We start from the raw sequence: 21,516 nt of genomic DNA on the forward strand, positions 1-21,516 counted from the left end.
TAATGATAGGAGCTTGTGGGCAGCAGTGAGGTAATTCCTGCTGCAAGTCCACCAGTGCTTTTTGATCTAGAGAGTGGTGATATTACCTGGAAACAATCCCCAAGACCTCCCTCCTAAAGAGCCAGGTTGCTTCTCAGCAGTGAGAAGGCACTGTCCTCCTGCTGAAAGGCTCTTTGGGTCCATCCCCTGAGAATGGCTGACCTTGTTCCTTCCTTCAGTACTGGTGCCCACACCCTGCAGACTCTTGGCTACTGTTTTTGTTAACACTGTTGTTGAGGTGTAACTGTGAAATTTAATTTGTACACATTGATGTACAAAACATGATGTTTGGATACACTGTGAAATGATCACCACAAACTAATGAACTTTGATCTATCAACTCAGTCACCATTTTCTTCTGAGTGTGTGTGTGTGTGTGTGTGTTGAGAATACCTAAGAGCTACCCCCTTAGCAAATTTTAAAGAGCCCATATTATTAACTGTATTCACCATGCTATTCATTAGCTCTTTAGAAATTCTCCATCGTGTATAATCTTTACAACCTTTAACCAACATCACCTACCCCTTTTCTCCTATCAACAGCCCTCATGCCCACCATGGACTCTGTGCTTCTATGAGTTTGACTATTTTAGGTTCCACACAGAAGTGAGCTTAAGCAGTATCTCTCTTTCTGTCTGCTGATCTCAGTAGCATGATGTCCTCAGGAATACATGCTGTTACAAATGAGAGGATTTTCTTTTTTAAGACTGAATAATAGCCAGGTGTTCTGGCACACTCTTATAATCCCATAAGCCTTGAAGGCTGAGGCAGGAGGATCATGAATTCAAAGCCAGCCTCGGCAACTTAGCAAGATGCTAAGTGACTTAGGGAAATCCTGTCTCTAAATAAATATTTAAAAAGGACTTGGGGGACTGGGGATGTGGCTCAAGAGGTAAAGCGCTCGCCTGGCATTCGCAGGGAGCTGGGTTCAATCCTCAGCACCACATAAAAATAAAATAAAGATGTTGTGTCCACCGAAAACTTAAAAAGAAATATTAAAAAATTCTCTCTCTCTCTTTCTCTCTCTCTCTCTCTCTATCTATCTATCTCTCCTCTTACAAAAAAGGGGGTGGGGAGCTTGGGAAGTTGCTAAGGGGTAAATTGCCCCTGGGATTAAACCCCCACTTATGAAAGAAAAACAAGATTGAATAATATTATCATTCTCACTCTCTCAATACCCACCCCATCATATGCACACATGCGTGCACGCACACACACACACACACACACACACACACACACACACACACACTCTTCACATATTCTTTATTCATACACAAACAAATGGGGGGTTGCTAGATCAATCATATGGCAATTCTTCTTTCAAGTTTTTGAAAAAATTTCATGATGTTTTCCATTATGCCTTAGGAACTTCTCTAAGAGAGGAATGTACCAGGACCCATGTCTAGCCTTACAGTAGTTTTCTTAACGTCTTTATTTCTTCATATTGTTGCTGTTGTTAAGAGAACACAAACAACAATTTAGAATATGGCTTGTTTATCCTAAATATAGAACTTCTCTTGATTTCTCTTGGTGGATAGACTAGTCTATAGCAAACCCTACTTTAATACAAGCATATATTTAGCAGTTTGGTATTTGTTAATGTTTTACATATTTAAATATTTTTACTATGAAATATAATTAATTTATCCATACATATCTATATAATTCTCTCATAATATTACAAATGTAACACTGAAACAATCATTAGCCCCACAGATCTTTCATTTTCTCAGTACTATGATATCAAAGTCCAAAATCTACTTCTACTATGCATAGATCTCTCTGCATGCAAACAAATTAAATTAGGTTTGAAGTGAAAATCAGATTACTGACACATTAAGTCTAACAATTCAACATGAGTCTTAAAGACAGCAGCACTGAGTGGTGGTGTTGCTGTGTGCTGGAATGCTTAGCTATCATGTGCATGGTCCTGGGTCCCATTCTCAGCACCTCCAAAGCAAAAACCAGGATCAGTGCTGCTAAATGTCTAGGGCTGACTAATTTTCCTCCTATTCAAGACAGTTTTGCACCTTAACTATTAACCTCTGCTTACATTTTGTTCCGGTTCCAAGGTTTCATCTTGGGAGATCAAATTTTTGGTGGTGAGAGAGAGGGTTGAGCCCTGACTTTTCTACAGTTGGAAAATTCATCACAAAAGCACCAGAACCTGCAGCCAGAAATCTGCAGTGCCTTTGAGAGTAAGAGGAAACATGTCTTCTTTTTCTGGAGGTCCCAGGAGGCACTTGGGGACACTCTGCCTCATGCAAGAGATCTGAGTATGTGAACAAGCCAAACACAATGTGGAAAAGGAAGAGGGTTTGTGATTCTTTCTCTCAGAATACTCAAGTTGGAATAACCCTCCATCAGCTCTCTGCCATCACAGATCCAAGACCTGGCCAAGCCCTCATGATGAACCTGAGCTCAGGAAGCTCATTCCCTGCTAAGGCAAGGAGGAGGCCAAGGGGAATGCCGGGCCCTTCTCAACTGCCCCTTAGTATTTCAAGTTACCTTTTTCTGGAAGCCCCTGTTCTGGCCTTCCCTGCCACTTGTGTTCTGTGAGACTTCTAACAACTCATGAGATTTCCACTGCTAACTTACCCCAGGAGCTGGATGGCTTCTCTCCCCTCCCAGACTGGCATCTTTGGTGCACTATCAAGAAGCTACAGGTCTTGAATATCTGAGGACTGAAGGTGTCTCACTGCTGCAGCTCTGAAAAAGAATGAGAGGAAACTGGCATTGGACTCCTCTAATTCAGTGTCATGCACAGTTACTTTCTTACTGATCTACTGGACTTGGGAACTCTGATGGCTTACTGACAGACACATGTTCATGTATCCTTTTCCTGTTTGGAAGTATTCATGATCCTTATAACTGAAAAAAAAATCTATTGGTATGGTGAAATTCATGCAGTTTACAACTGGGTAAGTTAAATTCATTACAAATCTCATCATAATTCATCCTTCCTACATCTCTGTTGGAAAAAATGTGCTGTGGCAGAATCCCTCAAGTCGTATACGAGGCAAAAAGGTTCTGAGTTATCAGAACTTGCAGAGGTCACAGAAACTGTTCAGTGAAAGTGAGATACTGACGAGTAAATGTCACTAGACCCTTAGCAGTAGCAAACCCAGCAGTTCACACTGCATGCTCTTGTTCACCACGTAGCTGATAGAGCTCAAAGTCTTCTTATCATAACTCACAGGATGTCTACACCTTGAAAACAAAATGTGTTTAATTGAATTTTGTTATTTCATATTCCCAACTTATTTTCCATGAGGTACAGTTAATTTTCATCTCATGGGGTATTTAAATGTTTCAGTATCTTATGGTTTAGATTTTAGGTGTCCCGCACAAGCTCATGTGTAAGATAATACAAGAAAGTTTTCAGGTGAAATGATTGGGTTATGACAAACTTAAAATAATCAGTGCATCATCAATACCCTCATAGTGATTAACAGAGTGGTGACTATAGGCAGGTAGGATGTGCCTGAAGAGGTAGGTCATCTGGGAGGGGAATCCTTTGGTATATATTTTGTTAGCTGAGCATATTCTCCATGCTTCCTGATCATGTCATGAGCCACTTTTCTCAACCACACTCTTCCAACATGATGTTCTGCCTCACCTTAACACCCAGAGAAATGGAGCTAGCCATCTATGGACTGAGACCTCTGAAACTGTGACACCCACCCACAACAAGAGGAAAAATTTTCTTCTAATTTTTCATGTCATGTTTTTGGTCCTAGCAATGAAAAAAGTCTAAATGCACCAGTTCCCTCTCATCAAATATTTCACTTTCCCATGAGTGAATAATATATGAAAATATAATCTACTGACATTAGTTCTAAGAACTAATGAAAAATAAATTTCACTTTCTATGTTTTCACTCACCCACAAGTTACTTATATAATTTAAAATCAGATATAAGCAATGTATAAGTTTTAAATTTCTCATGATTATGAATGAATGATGAAATCAGGCAATATTACTCTCTATGCTGTCCATGAACTGAATCATACTTTGTCCAATGGATTCATGCTCCTTAGGCTACCCACCCATCAGTACCTTGACAACCATCTGGCCATGAGATAAGCTGGGGAGAATTGCACTGCTTGTAGATAGGGGTCAGTACTATCTGTAGTTTCAGGCACCCACTGGAGACCTTGGAACAGATCCTCCGGGAAAAGGCAGTCTACTGTGTTCCTCAAATTACTGATGAGCTCTCCATATTTTAGGTAGTATTTGAAGTCTTTCTCTTGGAACCAAAACAAAATTGGAACATGACTTTCTTTGAGGACATTTCTTTTTCATAGGTTTCTCTGATACCTCTCAGCTGTGGAGAGAGATTTCATTTCATTACTGCTTTTCCACATAAACCACTTCCTCTGCTGGGTACCCTGAAACTATCTGCCTTTTGCCCCATTCCCAACTCTGTAGAGAAGGGAATTCATACACATCTTTCCCTCTTCCTGGTAAGCTACATGCTACACTGGAATGTCTCCTTCAGTTCACTGCTCCGACGAGCCTCCACCTGCAATAAATGGGTCATTTTGTCCAAGTCCTGCTGAAATACAGTGTGAGGAAGGAAAGAACAAACCTTTGGGAATGGCCTACTTAAGACGACGTCCACAAGCAGCGGCGAACAAAAGCGCCTTCCTCGGGCGACAGGGCCTGCAACACACCTTCTCCTCAGCATAGATGAAGCTCCCTCCACCCAAGTGGAAGACAAGCTTGCAGGGCTGGGTTCTGAGGAAACCAGGCCCAGACTCCACAGGCCTGTGCACCACCTGGGGCAGAAAGTAGGATCCAGCGCCCTCTGGTAGCCATAGGAGCTCAGGGCAGGATCCTTACCTTCATTGTGCAGGGTGACATTGTGCTCCCTGGTGGCCTCCTGCTGATTCACTGGCAGAAAATCTGGGTTTTTCATCTATTATTCACTATCTTATATTGTTCAGCGTATTCTCTTGGGATGCCTTTTCTTTCTGTAAGGCAGATGACCCCATATTCAACTCTCATAGTTTGGGTCTTACCTTTTGTTGTTGTTTCAAGGTGAAGGTTGGTTAATTTGGCTGATCTTTTTGAAAAGCCAGCTTTTGGCTTTTGATGGATTATACCACTGCTTTTCTATTCTCTAGTTCACTTTTTTCTTGTTTTTGGTAGGGTGATTGAACCCAGGAGTGCTTAACCACTGAGACACATCCCCAGACCTTCTATAATATTTTTATTTAGAATCAGGGTCTTACTGATTTCCATAGGACCTTGCTAAGTTGCTGAGGATAGATTCGAACTCATGATCCTCCCTAGCTGCAGAGGTTACAGGCATGTGCTATGGCACAAGGTCATTATTTTCATTCCTAATCTTTCTTATTTCCTTCTTTCATCTAATATTGTGTTTAGTTTGTAATTTTCCTACGCCATTATTCTGAAATTGCATTACTGCCATGAAGAAAATCCAGAGTTCAACAAGCAAAGAAGAAGATGGAAAACATATTTTGCCATTAGGAAAATATACCTTAAAATCACGAGAATCAAAGGACATAGGGGTGGCCTGTAGTCCCAGATACTCAGAATGCTGAAGCTGAAGGATCATTGGGGCCTAAGAGTAAGAGAGAAGACTGGACAACATAGCAAGACCCCATCTCAACACACACACACACACCTACTTCTTACACACCTGTAAATGTAGCTCAAATGAAAATAGTCTCCAATTTCTGCTGCTGAAGACAAAGAGATAGGATCATTCACACATTGCTAGTGATAATGTAATTATTAGAGCCACTGGGAAGCAGTTTGTCAGTTTTTTCAAAATAAAACATGCAGGCTATACTTTGGATCTTGAATGTCCTCCAAAGGCCTATGTGTTGAAGGGTTGGTCCCCAGCATGTGGTGCTGACAGTAGCTGGTGGAAGTGTTAAGAAGTGGGGCCTATTGGAAAAAAGTGTCATTAGTGACATGCCTTTGAGGGGTATATTGGAACCTCGGCCTCTTATGTCCTTTTGTGAGCAGCAACCAATACTAGGATGTATGGATAGGCCCCAAAGCCACAGAACCATCAAGCATGAACTGAAACCATGAACTAAAATAAACCATCCCTCCTTTAATGCTGATCATTTCAGGTACTTAGGCACTGAAATGGAAAGCTAACTAACAATGCAAATAATATTAGATGTGTCAATTGCACATCTGAGAATTTATTCAGAGAAATGAAGACTTTAGTGATCGCATGCCCAAATTTTTAAAATTTTCATGTAGCTGCCTCATTATAACACCAAGAACTGAATTCATCTCAAATGACATTTTGGAGATAATAAGACAAAACAACAACAACAAAAACAAGAACAGTGCCACATCTATACATTGGCAACTACTGTCATGAAAACTGATATCTGCAACAATTGTATGCATCACCAGAAGATTATCCTGAGTGAATGATGCTAATCACAAAATAGCAAATACTATGATTGATTTGATTTTTGTAAAATTCATGAAATTCTAGTAATGGAGGAACATAATAATAAACTAGCAGGAAAAAGCACAGATAGGAGGAGAAAAGTTTGTTTGGCTACAAGAAACAACTTAGTGACTCCTTCTAGTGATGGAAACATTGCATATCCTCACTATATTGAAGTCATCTTCTTGTTTGTGATATCAAATTGTGGTTTTGCAAGATGTCATCATTGGGGGAAACTGAGTACAAGGAACAGTGCATCCATTTTTACAAATGCATAAAAACAAGATGTATACTAAGATACAGAAACAACTGAAATACCTACCAGCCAACGATTATTTATTTATGATATCTCTTGCATATATGCATAAAATTCTCAAGGAAAAGAAAAAAATAATTAGGGAAGTATGATTATATGGGATTTCTGTGTTTTATTTCACTCTTTAAATGATCTCCCAGCTAAACTAGTTGTATGCAAAGCAAACAACTTATATTCACTATGATTCTGAAAAAAAAATAAAATGCTGAAAATACAATAGCATGAATTGAGAAATCTCATAGGGAAACTGAATAACTCACACACCATTGGTGGAAATACAAATTGATATACCACTTTGGGAAACAGTTTGAAAATGTTCTTAAAAGCAGAATTCAAAGCCAGGAATGTGGTGTGCACCTGTAATCCCAGCTACATAGGCAGATGAGGCAGGAGGAACACAAATTTCAGGCCAGCCTGGCCAATGTAGGAAGACCTTGCTTCAGAATAAAATGAAAAAGGACAGGAGATGTGGTTCAGTTCTCCAGCACTCACCTAGCATGCCGGAGGCCCTGGCTTCAATCCCCAGTACCAAAAAGAAAGAAAAAAGTTAAACATGTATCTATCTACCCATATGACCCGGTATTAAATGAAGGGAAATAAAAGTGTAAGTGCTTACAATGTCTTTTTCATAATGTCATAGCAACTTCTTTCAAATATGCACACAAACACAGGAAACACTGCAGACATCCATTAGGAGAGGAATGTATGAACAAACTGTAAACTACCTATGCACTGCCATTTGAGGTTGAAGTGCAGATGCAGGAAAAGCATTGAAAAACCTGAAAATAGTTGCTACAGGTGACACAAAAGGAGTGCATAGTCTATGGCTATATAAAAATGCAAATTAATCAAAAATGACAGAAAGAAGCAGCATACAGGCTTACCTCGATTCTTGACATTCTTCAGGGAAACTCTGTCCTCCTGTCCTCAGAATGAAGAATTTAGCCATGGATGCATCCGGGCCTGAGGGGACAACCATACTGTTAACTTCTGGAGCAGAGAGGAAGCCCAGGTCACCATGCTTTATAAATTATGCAGACAGGTACAAAAAAGTGTGTGCACACTTAGTGACAGAGAGCATCCAAAATAATGCATTTCTACTCAGGAATATAGAGAGCAGCCTAAAAATCCTTTTATGAAAAAGAAAATTAAAGACAGCACAAAGGAGCAATGTGACTTACCTGGCATCCCACAGTCAGAACAGTTATGTTTCCCTGGAACCTTTCCACAGAAGCCTAATTTTACAAATCTTTTCAACCCACGAAGGCCCTCACCAAATTCTGTCACCCTTGTCTCTAAGCTCCTAATAAAATGAATCCTCTTTGCTCTAGGTGAGGTCACAAGGTGCCTGCACAGGCTCTGAGATTCCCTCAAAGGGCAGTAAAGGGCCAACAATTTGTGTGAATGTCAGACACCTGTGTGGAGGCCCAGGCAGAGGCAGCTTTCAGACTCTGACAAAGTACTTGGTACTCAGCAGGTAGTAAACACAGGTTGCTGGAGGGACAGACACACACAACTTCCATGAGATGTTTGGGGCTCCAGCTACAGTAATGCACATGGCACCCAGAAGAGAAGCTCCCACATGGGCAGGTGAACAGACAACCCCAGCCAGAGAAAAAAGGAGACTGCTCCAGGACAGGAACAGCATCCCCCAGCAGAAGCAATGGTCGTGAACTGTTGTTCTGAACTCCTTTTTAATACTTGTCCCATTTTCTTCTGTCTTGATACTTTTCTGGGGCCAGAAATATTTTTTTTTCCTCAATCTATTTGAAACCCTTTCCTAGGAGGCCTCTTTTAGGACCTGGCCCTGAGGTGTTGTGAGGAAGAAGAAAGCAGCCTGGACCTCCAGGAGTTGGCCTGTCTGTCAGTGGGGCCTGCTGTTGCCAGGACCAGGTTTGACACTCGCAGCCTGGCCCTAAAATCCTAGTGAAGCACAAGCAATTTCATGGAGCATCAACATGCACCAAATTCAACGTGAAATGAGTAATCAGGACCAAAAATGAAGTCTGATCTCAAACTATGTCTGAACACAGATGAAAGGTGAATATAGATTAATTCACAGAAGTGACCAATCTTCCCCTATCTGATGAAATTAAGTGACTGCTGCTTTGCCCCCAATTAATATTCACCTCCCTCCATTCTTCCCTTTTCTGGATAAGATGTAAGAAGACCACCACCAATAGAATTCCCTGCTTCCTGACAGTGTCCACTCTAGAAGAGAGCCCCTCTGTCCTTAAAATGTCCCTCAAGTTCCAAATCTTTGTAACACTCTTTACCAAAAGCCATCCCAGTGTTCCCTTGCTGTTTTCCCTGACTGCTATGAGGACTTCACCTAAGAGTGGTGTTAAACACAGTCATGTTCTTTGGTTTGGTTTTGGTTTTGTCTGCAGGGCCTGCACAGGATGTTTGAAATCAGACTGAGATTTCAATGCAGGATGGTTAATTTTGCCAGGGATATTGAGGAATGCAGTTATTCAATGTAGTAAGAACTGAGCTGAACCTAACAAGTGAGAAGCAGCCTTGGCCACATAAAAGATAGGTTCATTTCAGAGATAAAGTTGTTGTCAGGGCCAGGGCCAGGAATCAAGGGCTATAGCAGGTTCACAGAGGGAGATGAGAACAGCCCCCACTTGGTGCACCAGGCTGTCAAGAGAGAGGAGCCAGAGCCAGGAAAGGCCCCCAAAGGAGCTCTCCTCTGCAGGCCAGCAACTCCCCTCAAGGGTGCAGTGGCTATTCCCACTGGAAAGATTGCTCTGTGTATGGACTGACCCTGCCCTACCCGGCACACATCCAGTGGGGTCCAGCCACTGTGATCATGAGAACCAAGCTTGATATTGTTAACACACGCACAAGGTGTGGGGACAATGTTCTCACAGAGATGACATGTTCAGATCTGCAAAGTCACGAAGATAGATGGGACACCGCAGGGCCACGCTATGCTTTGCCCCTTCTGTTTCTAAGAGTCTCTGGAGAGGCTTCTCGGGATATGGGGAAAAGGAAGGATGTCACAGAAGGTGCTGAGGACCCTAGATCCCCAATTCTGCTTCAACGAAGTAGATCCATTTGTGAATGATTTCTTTGGAAATGCTCCAGGGCTATGGGGGCGGGGGGGGGGGTGAGGGGGACGCTAAATACAAATCCATCAACTCAAAACAGAACCCAGAGGCCTGAAATCAGGGTACAACGGATCAGTGAGGGTGTTTCAGGAGAATTCAGGAAACCCTGGCCTGAGGAACCTGACCCTGAGGACAGAGGAGGAGCCAGACCCGACGGGGACAAGAGGTGAATTGGGCAAGCCTGAGTGACCAGGCACTAAGAGGGAGGGTCCCCTCCCCAGCCTCCTGCAAGACCTCTGGCACTCACTGGGGCTGGACAGCAGCACCTGGCTCCAGGGCGCTCCTGCGGTGCTCACCAGGTGCTGACAAGGCGCTGACTGAGCCCAGGGCTGGGGAACTGCCACACAGCGAGTCCTCAACGGCTCTCTGCGCGCGTGCAGGTCCGTTGCCAGCCTCAGCCAATCAGCGCTCAGCCCCACCGGCTGGACCAATAGCAGTTCCTTTTGCTCCCCATTCAAAATTGTGGGCGTGGAGCGTGGATGCGCGACTTCTCAGGCCAGAGCAGAGCCAGGGAGGAAGGGGAGAGTTCAGGGAAGGTCCCATGATCAGGGCTTTCCTCAGCTCTTCTACTCTTTGGGACTGAGGTGGGATCTTCAGAGACCCCTCATGGCTGGGGATGGCTCACCTTCAACTCTCTCCCTGAGTTACTAAAGTAAAATTCACGTGTAATAGTCACCCTCTGTCCATTCTGAAGGGTACAACCGAGTGTGATTTAGTAAACTTGTAACTTTGGAAAACCTTCGCCGCCATCTAGTCAAGAATGTCCTCACCATCCCAAATGGAAACATCGTTTCCATCCAGCTGCCATCCCCACTCCCCACACCAAGTCACTGATAATCACTAATCTACTTGCTGTCTCTACAGCTTGGCCTATTCTGAAGATTTCATATAAATGAACTCATGCAATAAATGGCCCCTGTGCCTCTCTTTGCATGATGGTTCCAAGGTTCATCCATGTTGTAGCATCTGTCAGGTCCTCTTACTTTTAGGGTTGGATAATCTTCCATTATATGAATGAATTATATGAATTCTAAGATCCATCAGCTAGCTCATGGTTATCTGCCATGTCTATGTGAAGTGTGTTGTCATGAAAATTCTTGGACAAGTATTTGTATAAATAGCCATTTTAATACTTTTTTAAATTAATTTTTTTAAGTTGTAGTTGGACACAATACCTTTACTTTACTTACTTATTTTTATGTGGTGCTGAGGACCAAACTCAGGATCTCACAAGTGCTAGGTGAGCCCTCTACCACTGAGCCACAACCCCAGCCACATTATAATACTTTTTAAAAACATATCTTTATTTTGTTTATTTATTTATTTTTTACCTGGTGCTTAGGATCAAACCCAGTGCCTCACATGTGTGAGGCAAGTGCTCTGCCACTATGCCACAATCCCAGCCCCACATTTTAATACTCTTTATATATGCACATAGAAGTTGAGTTGCCATTTCTAAGGTAATTATAGATTTGAATTGTTGAGGATCACATAGTTGAAGCATTTTACAATTCTCCAGGCATGTATGAGGGTTCTGATTTCTCAACATTTATGCCACACTAGTTAATTTATGGGTTTCTTTTTCTTTTTTTTTTTTTTTTAATTCCAGCCATCTTAGTGGTGGGAGGTAGTATTCCATTGTGGTTGTCATCTGCATTTCCCTAGTGACAGGAACATCTTTTCACATTTTGTTGGCCATTTTATATGTTCTTTGGACAAATGTCTAGTTCAGTCATTTGTCCATTTTTAGTTATGTTGTCTATTCTTTGTTAAGAGTCCACCCCTCCCCTCTCCCTGTGAATATAAACTCAATATTTTATTGTCTTCATAATAAAATACAAGGTAAAACTAAGAACTATACCATTTGATGTTAGGATGGCCTTAGGCCTGAGCCTAAGCAACTTCATTTTAAAAACTCCGGTTTGAAACCTGCAGTCTCACCAGGCACACCCACAGAGCCCTCCAGTATGGCCTCAAACAAGTTACTTCCCCTCACCCTGATAAACAGGGTGAAGCCCCTGGCAGGCTTCCTCCTCTGATAAGAGGGAAAGGCAAGAAGATCAGGGTGGAGATCATCAGATCAGATGTTTCTGAGCCCAGGGTAAATGATGTCACTGAGAAATCCGGTGGTAGCTGATAAGGATTGAGAGGGTGTCAAAAAATCTCCTAAATTTAGTATAAATGATAGAGCAAATGAACAGGGATTCAGCCAGCCAAAACAAGGATGCACTCGAGCTGGAGAGCCTGATGAGGACCTGACATCCCATCACTTGTCATCATTTCCTGAGCCTCTGCGTGATGCTCACCACTCTCAAACTCTACCGCCATGTCTGGACCTGGGTGAGAGCTGCAACTTCTTTGTATGACCCTCTCCTCAACTGGTCGTCCACTCCATTCCAGGAAAGGCCTGCCTTGGTTCCCGACCTGATCACTGCGGTCTGAGTGAGTGTGCATCTGCTGGACATAAAGCCTAAGGCTTAAGACTTCTGAACTTAGCATGAAGAAGGAATGTCTGTCATTAGCCTATCATGATTAAGTGTGTTTTGCAGTGCTTAGAATTAAACCAGAGATTCTGCGCCTAATAGAAGAAAAAGTAGGCCCTAATCTTCATCATGTGGGATTAGGCCCCAACTTCCTTAATAAGACTCCTATAGCACAATTATTAAAACCAAGAATCCAAAAAATGGGATGGATTCAAACTACAAAGTTTTTTCTCAGCAAAAGAAACAATCTGTGAAGTGAACAGAGAGGCTACATCCTGGGAGCAAATTTTTACCCCTCACACATCAGATAGAGCACGAATCGCTAGGGTATATAAACAATTCAAGAAGCTAAGCACCCAAAAAAACAAATAACCCAATCAACAAATGGCCCAAGAACCTGAACAGACCCTTCTCAGAAGAGGATATACAATCAATCACCAAATATATGAAAAAATGCTCATCATCTCTAGCAATCAGAGAAATGCAAATCAAAACTACTCTAAGATATCATCTCACTCCAGTCAAAATGGCAATCATTATGAAGACAAACAACAACTAGTGTTTCCAAGCATGTGGGGGGAAAAGGTACACTCATACATTGCTTGTGGGACTGCAAATTGGTGTAGCCAATTTGGAAAGCAACATGCAGATTCCTTAGAAAGCTGGGAATGGAACCACCATTTGACCCAGCTATCCTTCTCCATGGACAATACCCAAAGGACATTAAAACAGCATACTACAGGGACCACAGCCACATCAATGTTTACAGCAGCTCAATTCACAATAGCTAAACTGTGGAGCTAAACTAGATGTCCTTCAGTAGAAGAATAAATAGATAAGTGTGATAGTTATAAATAATGGAATATTACTCAGCATTATAAAAGAACAAAATCATGGCATTTGAAGGTAAATGGATGGCATTGGAGAAGATAATGCTAAGTGAAGACAGCCAATCGAAAAAAACAAATGCAGTTTGTTTTCTCTGATAGAAGGGTTGATTCATAGTGGGTAGGGAGGGAGACCATGGAAGGATTAGATTAATTCTATATATGGAAAAGGGGTGGGAGGTAAAGGGAGGGGGAAGGGGATTAGTGAGGATGGTGGAATGTGATGGTAAACATTATAAAAACTACATGTATTAAGACTTGAATTGGGTTTCAACATACTTTATATACAAACAGAGATATGAAAAATTGTGGTATATATGTGTATTAAGAATTGTAATGAAAAAAAGAATACATGAATAATGGCATAAATAGAGGTGAAAATACTTTATATACAGAGATTCAAAAAATTGTGCTCTATATGTGTAATAGGGATTTAATAATGCATTTCACTGTTGTCGTGTATTAAAAATAATAAAATCAATAAAAAACAGGAAAAAATAAAACCACACACAAAAAAATCAGTATGTTTAAACTCGATTTAATAAACTATACAACAAGGGAACACTTAAATTACAATGTTTCAGGGAATTGGACACATACATAAACACAATGGTACACATTGGGACTCACCTAAGCCACATTCCATGCTTCTACAAAAGAGTCTAGTAGCATTCTTTGACTATACAGCACTTTCTAATGCATCATTCATAACACCATACAGCCCACAATATGACCCCTAAACAGAAACCCAGACACATAACAAAATGGTGGTCATGTCTTTACAAGAACTAATAAAAGTAAAAAGACTTATGAATACATCCCATAGTACAGATGACAATAAATGCATATCCAGATTATCTTTATTCTTTATATGTGACCAAATAGCTGCAATACACATGGACAACACATTAGATTTTGAAATTCCATTAGACATAAAAACAGACAACCAACGACACATAATATCATACCCCGACAAAGGATCAGACCATAAACTTAACATAAGTGGAGCTGTATGGAGAGAATATTATGTATCACCAGCCTTACTGATGGAATCTCTACAATGGGGTGAATGTAAAAATGAATATACTTACTTCTACCACAGGTATAAGATAAAAGCAGCAGATAAAAGGCCTTTATCATGGTGGAAAACAGCAGGCATGAAACTTGATAAGGTAGCACAATATACAGTAGATCATACTAATATTTCATACTATTTCTATGCTACTACCACAATGGAACAAGCCATGGGAATTAATTCAGTATTATTTTGTGACTCACACACCTCTATTTAACTGATCTGTAATTACCAAAAGATCATAGCAGGAACAGGAACATGTATTTGTATTACCAATGTCCTTTGAAAGATGTTCCATTAAGGAATACCTCCAACCATGTATTATTGATAGAGGAGGTATTAATGCCACACATAAACTGTTTATAGCACTTTACTCATCAGGAGTGAAATAATATAGAGAAAGTCCAAGATTAACCACAATCACCAGAGCACCTTATGTAATACCAAGTATACAAATTCCTCTACAAATAATTGTAAATACCATAATTCAGAGGATCACATTAACTATTGACACAGCATTCTATATGCCAAGGAGTTATATAGGAGATGCCCTCAGAAAACAACGTGGCACATTCCAACAATGCAGAGACAGCACAGTAGGAGAACAAGGGATATTTTAGAATGGATAGCTATAGCTGGACTAGCATTAGGAGAAATTGTTAATGCAAAACATATAGAGGACTTGGATGTTAGAATTACAGCCCTGGAACACATTAGAGAAAAAGAAATTCATGGACTAAACATGATTTCTAAATTTTTATATACAATCACACAAATCATTCAACATGCTGAATTATCCCCAGACCTGGCTCCTTGCCTGGGACCCTGACCATGTTACTGGTCTCACGTGGCTTCGTGGGGTGTCCCTTGGTGTCAGGTCTGACCTGGGGGCCCCTTGCTTGGGCCCCCTAGCATTTTCCGTCTTGCCCTTTGCACCAGCCTCATTATCCTCATCCTAGCACTGCCCCTTCCTCTCCTTCCACTAGCCCTTTCCCCTGGAGCACTGGTCTCCTGCTCCTTGGATTCCTAATCCTCTTTTAGCCCCATGGTTCCATTGACAGGGCTCCTTGCTTGGGTCCTAGCTCTTGCCTCTCTCTGAACCCACTACGACCCTGCACCATGCCCTCCCGTTACCACCCTCCTGGCCCGTGGCCCTTGCCAGTCCCCCTTAGCCTGGTCCTTGGCCCTTGATTCTCATCTGGGCCAGGATACCTTATGGGAAACAGAGCACTGCTCCTCACCTGGGCCCCTTACTCTCCATGAGCCTTTGGTCCTACATCCAGAACCCTGACACCTGGCAATGGTGATGGTACTTGAGCCTGCATCCCCCCTGGGGGATCCCCTGCCTTTCCTCCTCAGTCCTGTCCACTGTCTTGAGCCCCCTACCCCAGTCCTGGCTCTTGGCTCTCCATTCCCTGGCCTGGCTCCTCGCTTGAGCATCTTGTGGCCCTTCTTGCTCTGTGCTTGGACTGTGGACCCCTCGCTTGACCACTTCCCTGCTCCCCTTGGCTTCCCTGCATTGCAGAACCCTAGTGCTGTCCTCCTGCCCAGGCCTGCCCTTCCCTTCTCTCTGCTGGCATGGGCCCTCATCTAGGTCCTTACCTGCGCTCCTTGTGGGTTTCTGGCCCCCACCTCATCAACACCTATCCCCAGGCCCTTCACACTGTGCCTTTCTTTGGCCCTCCTGTCATCCCTGTCCCTGCTGGGCCCCTTTACCTGATCCCTTTTCCGGAATTACCAGGGCCAGAGGACTGGAACAGGCCTTTTGGCACTCTGGGCTCCCTTTGGGAAAAGGTAGCCCTGCCCCTACCTGAGCCTTTGGCCTTTTTCAGCTTGGGTCCTGCTCCAGAACACTGACACCCAGCAGTGGACCTGAACCTTGAGCCCTCCAATCCCTTTGCCACCTCTCTCCCCTCCCTCTCATTCTGAGCTCTGTCTCTTTTTATGCAACACTAGCCAGGGCCAAGGCACTTGGCTCTCCATTCCTGGGCCTGATTCCTTGCTGGAGCCCCCGGATGTCCTTCTCAAAGACCCTGTCCCTGTCCCTTGATTTCAGCCTCCAATTTCAAGCCCCCTCCTGTGCCTCCCCTTAGTTACCCTTGTACTGTGGTATCATGGCACTGCCCACACCCTCTATTCCCTCTGCTTCTCCCTAGCCTGAGCTCCTTGAATGGGTCCTGGCTCCCCCCGACCACCCCCCAATTCTGGAATCAAGGGATTCCTTCACAGTGCCCTATTTCAGCCCTCCTGTGGTCTGGTCTCCCTCTGAGGATCTACTCGCCTGGGACAGAAGGGCTCTGAGCCCTGAAGACTCCCTATGGGAAACACAGTCCTGCCCCCCTCCTGGTTCCCCTTTCTGCTTTAACCTTGATACCTGGCACTGTACATGGCCTAGGGCTGACCTTGACTTGCGCAATCACCTCCCTTCCATCCCCTGCCCTCTAGCCTTGCATGCTGCCCCTACCCCAACCCAGCCCTCCCTAACCTTGACCTTTCATGCTCCAGTCCCTGTGCTTGGCCACTCAACCTGAGCCCATGACCCACTTCCTGGTGTTGCATGGCTTCATGAGTTGTCTCTTGGTATCGGGTATGACCTGAGGGCCTTTTCCTTGGGCCCCCTAGAGCTCTCCCCTGCCTGCGCTTTGCGCCGCCCTCTGTCTCCTCACCATAGCACCACCCCTTCCTCTCCTTCCCCTCTTCATTCCCCCTGAAGCACAGGCCTCCTGCTCCTTGGGTCCCCAATCCTCTGTAGGCCAGGTGGGTTGGTCCCTTGCCTAGGCTCCTTGCTTGGGTTCTGGCTCTTGCCCCACTCCACACCCACCATGACTCATGCCATGCCCTCTTGTCACTAACCTCCTGGCCCTGTCCCATGCCAAGCCCCCTTGGGTTGGTTCCTGACCCTTGATTCTCTTCTGGACCAGGGCGTGTTATGGGAAACAGAGCCCTTGCTCTCCTTGAGTCCTTGGTTCTGCACCCAGAACTCTGACACCTGGCAGTGGTGCTGGCACTCGAGCCTATTTTCCTCCTGCGGGATTCCCTGCCTTCCCTCCACAGCCTTGTCTACTGCCATGAGCCCCCTGCCCCAGCCCTTGCCCTTGGCTCTCCATTCCCTGTCCTGGCTCCTTGCTAGAGTCTCTGGTGGACTATCTTGCTCTGTGCATTCCTGGTCTTGCACTGTGGGCCCCTCGCTTGGGATGCTTCCTTGCTCCCCTTGGCTTCCCTGCCCTGCAGAACCCTAGTTCCTCTCTCCTGCCTGGACACCATTCCCTGCTCTGCCCTGGCCTGGGCCCTCCTCTAGGTTACTAGCCTGGGCTCCTTTCAGGGGTCCTGGCTCCCACCTAACCAACACTGATCCTTGGGCCCTTCATGCTGTACCTTTCTTTGGCCCTCATGTCATCCCTGTCCCTGCCTTTTCCTGATCCCTTTCCTAGGATTCTCACCAGGGCCAGGGACCTGGACCTGGCCTTTTGGCCCTGTGGGATCCCTTTGGGAAAATGTAGCCCTGCCCTTGCCTGGGCCCTTGGGTCTTTCTCAGCCTGGGCCCTGCTCCTCAGTTCTGACACCCTGCAGTGTACCTGGGCCTTCATCCTTCCTCCCTGTGCACCTCCTTCTCCTCTCTCTCACCTCCCTCCCCACTCTAGCCCTGCTGAGGTCCTTGCACTTGGCCCTCAGTTCCTGGAAGTATCCCCTTGCTTGAGCCCCTGGCCACCCTTCTTGAGGACCCTGTTTTTGCCCCTGTGCATTGGCTTCTGGGCCCTTTCTCATGCCCTTTCCTGTGCCTCCCCTCTGTTCCCTTATATTTTGGTATCCTGGCACTGCCCAGGCCCTCCGCTCCCCCTGCTTCTACCTACCCTGGGCTCCTCCAGTGGGTCCTGGCTTCCCATCCACCCCTCCCCCACCTCCACTCAACAGGTATCCCCTCACAGTGCTCTCTTTTGGCACCCCTTTGTTCCATGTCCCTCTCTGAAGATCTACTCACTTGGGGCAGAGGAATGGAATTGGCTGGCCTCTGCACTCTGAATGCTCCCTATGGGAAACTCAGCCTTGCCCCTTCCCTATGTTCCCTTAATCACCGGAACCTCTACTCCTGGTAGTGGAGGTGAGAATTGCTCCAACCTATCCCTGAGTGATCCCATTTGTTCCCTCCCCTGCCCCCTCACAGTGCCCTCTTTTGGCCCTCCTTTGGTCCAGGTCCCTCTCTGAAGATCCATTCACCTGGGGGCAGAGGAGTGGAATTGGCTTGCCTCGATGCCCTGAATGCTCCCTATGGGAAACACAGCTTTGCCCCTCTCCTGGGTCGTCTTTGCTACTGAACCTTGATGCCTGACAGTGGAGGTGGGACTTGTGCTGCCCTAGTCCTGAGCGTTCCCCACCCTTCCCTCCCCTGCCCTCTTGACTTGCATGTTGCCCCTACCCCAACCCAGCCCTCCCTAACCCTGAGCCTTTAAGCTCCAGTAGCCGGGCCTGGCACTTGCCTGAGCCTCTGAATGTGTTCTTCCTGTCACTTGTCATAGCATGGCATCACTTTGTGTCTGGTCCGACCAGGGCTCCCATTGCTTGGGCCCCCTAGTGAGCTCCCCTCAGTGCCCCTTGTGCCTCCCTCTGTCTCCTGGTACTCTCATAACCCTTTTCTCTCATTCCTCTTGCCCTTGCTCCTGGCACTGGCAGTTCTACTGCTCCTTGGGTCCCTCATCCTTGGTCGGTCGGGTTGTTGTAGGGACAAACAGGGCAAGGCACCAAAGACAGCAGGAAACAGTTTTATTTGGCTGCAGCCGGGTTCAGAAGGCACAGCTTTCACTGTAATCAATCAATCCCCTGAATCCCGAGTTTAGGTACTTTCAGAGTTTTATATCCAGCATGTAAGGGGAGGGGCTCAGAAGTTCACAGTCTGCAAAAGTTCACATAAAAGCAGCTTTTTCATTTACCGTTTTGGCCAAGTTACCCTTCAAGGACAACACCTAAGAAGGGGAGAGCTTCTTCTCCCCTTCTTTCTTCCTCCTGCCAGCTGTTACTTTGGAGCCCAATTGTAAGTTATCTTAAAAATATAGACATTTATGTGAAGCCCAGCTCAAGGCCAGAGGCCTTGTTTGCACACTTCTTCAAAGTACTATACTGGATATGTTTGTGAAAAAGTAGTAAGGGGGAGGCCAGCACCTGGAGTGCTGCTATCATTTCAGCGCAACATGAATATAGAACGTTTATCTACATTGAACTCTTTTGCAGACTCTTTTGCTGACAGTCCTAAAATCAGCCCGGTAAAGTTTTCTGGAGAAGGCCAATTAAGACCTTTCAGTGGAGAAAGGGGGTGCCACTTGAATTCCCCCCTTTAATAATGCTCCCCACAATTTAATCCTTTAAATTACAGAGCATCACTACCATCATCTTGGCTTAAATCCTTATATAATGCCAGAACTTTAGTTATTGTCCTCCTTTCAACATTGGCTTCTATAGTGGATCATATAGTTTTAATGCACAGTGGAGCCATACATGGAAGCAATAAACAGGTTAATAGCAGAATACCCGCTATACCAATTAAGCTTTTAAATCCACCAAGAGTTGAAAACCAACCCCCTAAAAGTGTATTTGGGTCCCAAACTTTAATGCCTCTTCAAGTCTGACCTGGTACGTGTGCCAGTTTTCTTACATTGTTGGCTATATTCTTGACTGCTTGTCCATTGTCATCTATTTGGATGCAACAATATGAGCTGTTGAACTTTCCACATAACCCTCCTTCTTCAGCTAGTAGGTAACCTAATGCCAAGCGGTTTTGATAGATATCCACTTACATCTGGGTCTATTGTGTGGCTATGCGGCCAAGACCTGTGACAGTCTGATTAGTTATGATTTCTAGTACAGCTTGTAAGTGGACAATTCTGTTCAGCATGTAAATAGGAGTCCTATAACTCCAACTGCCATCTTGTGCCCAGGTAGCTGGACCATAAGTGGCAATAATTCTCTGGGGTGTCCATTCATCTTCACCCCATGATTGGTGGCCTCCTAGATCAATCTGTTGCTCAATGGATCTCCTTTTTCTTGGCCCTAGATCCTCATATAAGGGGATTCCTAAGTCCTTTCCAGTAGCATTAGGCAGTAAGAAAAACCCTGGTGTAGAGAATCAAATGTAACTGCGTTACTATTACTGTTCTTGATGGAGTCTGCCTGCAAACGGGATATTCTGTCAAGGTATAGATAAGTAACAGCGGACATGCTTGCAAACGAGGTGTCTGCTGTCCTTGGGAGGGCCTGCTCGCAAACGAGAGGCTTCTTCAAGGTTTAGATAGGTAACAACAAACATGCTTGAAAACGAGGTGTCTGCTGACCTTGGGAGAACTTGCCTGCAAACGGGATGTTCTGCCAAGTGGGCTAGGAGGGCACTGAGAAAAATTTTTTTATCTGTTCTAAACAAAGAGCAGAGCTCAGCATACTCCAGGCCGAGAGTAGATTAGCCATGAGAAGCGGGTCACTTCTGATTAGAAAGTAAAACTTCTGTGTGCTATGTTTAATTAGCTGAAAGACCTGATTTATTGAAGTTGGAAGGCTGCCTTTTTTGTTCACAATACTATAAAAAGATTGCTTGTACACAATAAAGGACTTTTTTTCTGCTGCTGCTTTGCTTGCTCTGCTTCTTCTTCTTCTTTGTTTTCCCATGCTGACCTGCAAGTGAATTACTGCAACACCCTGGTTTAATAGTAACAATAGTACAAGTTCCTCTCCAATTTGTTGGGAGTTGGGTACAAGCCTTTTTTCCACAAATCCAAAATAGCCCATCAGGTGCTTTCCAGTTAGTGGGAGCTGAATTTCTCCAGAATTTATGGATTTCAGGAATTCCCCGAAAGGAACTGATTTGGTTAGTGTCTGGGCACGTACAGTGTTCTTTTCTTATGGGGCTTTTTGCATATTAGACCTCTAATCCCCAGCCAGCCTGGGTTATCTGCCCAAAACCAAGTATGTTTCTCTGGCCACCAGGTGGAGTTTCAAAACAATATTTTATTACATGGGTTTCACCAACCCTTTGTGTGTGATGGAGTCCAAATCTGCCAATACATTCTTCACCAAATATTTCTGAAGTGAGAATTCAGCCTTGGGGCCTTTAATTTTTTAGTTCCACTTGTGTTTTATTCCACAGTAGTAGGGAGTAAGCATCTAGACTTAT

The 21,516-nt window shown here is 44.4% G+C and overlaps 1 long non-coding RNA gene across 3 annotated transcripts in view; it reads right to left on the minus strand.

Annotated features, from left to right (window-relative positions):
- LOC144376197 (uncharacterized) overlaps positions 1 to 16,206 on the minus strand; it is a 57,949-nt gene extending 41,743 nt beyond the window's left edge. For all 3 annotated transcript variants that reach the window (XR_013436405.1, XR_013436406.1, XR_013436404.1), the window contains exons 1-3: positions 16,080 to 16,206; positions 7,687 to 7,765; positions 2,640 to 2,750 (exon numbers count right to left, since the gene is read on the minus strand). This is a non-coding gene — a long non-coding RNA (uncharacterized LOC144376197). The remainder of the gene's footprint in view (positions 1 to 2,639; positions 2,751 to 7,686; positions 7,766 to 16,079) is intronic.
- Between the last annotated feature and the right edge of the window lie 5,310 nt (positions 16,207 to 21,516).

Source organism: Ictidomys tridecemlineatus, chromosome 3 (genome assembly GCF_052094955.1).
Source record: "Ictidomys tridecemlineatus isolate mIctTri1 chromosome 3, mIctTri1.hap1, whole genome shotgun sequence".
In the NCBI taxonomy this organism is placed as follows: Eukaryota; Metazoa; Chordata; class Mammalia; order Rodentia; family Sciuridae; genus Ictidomys; species Ictidomys tridecemlineatus.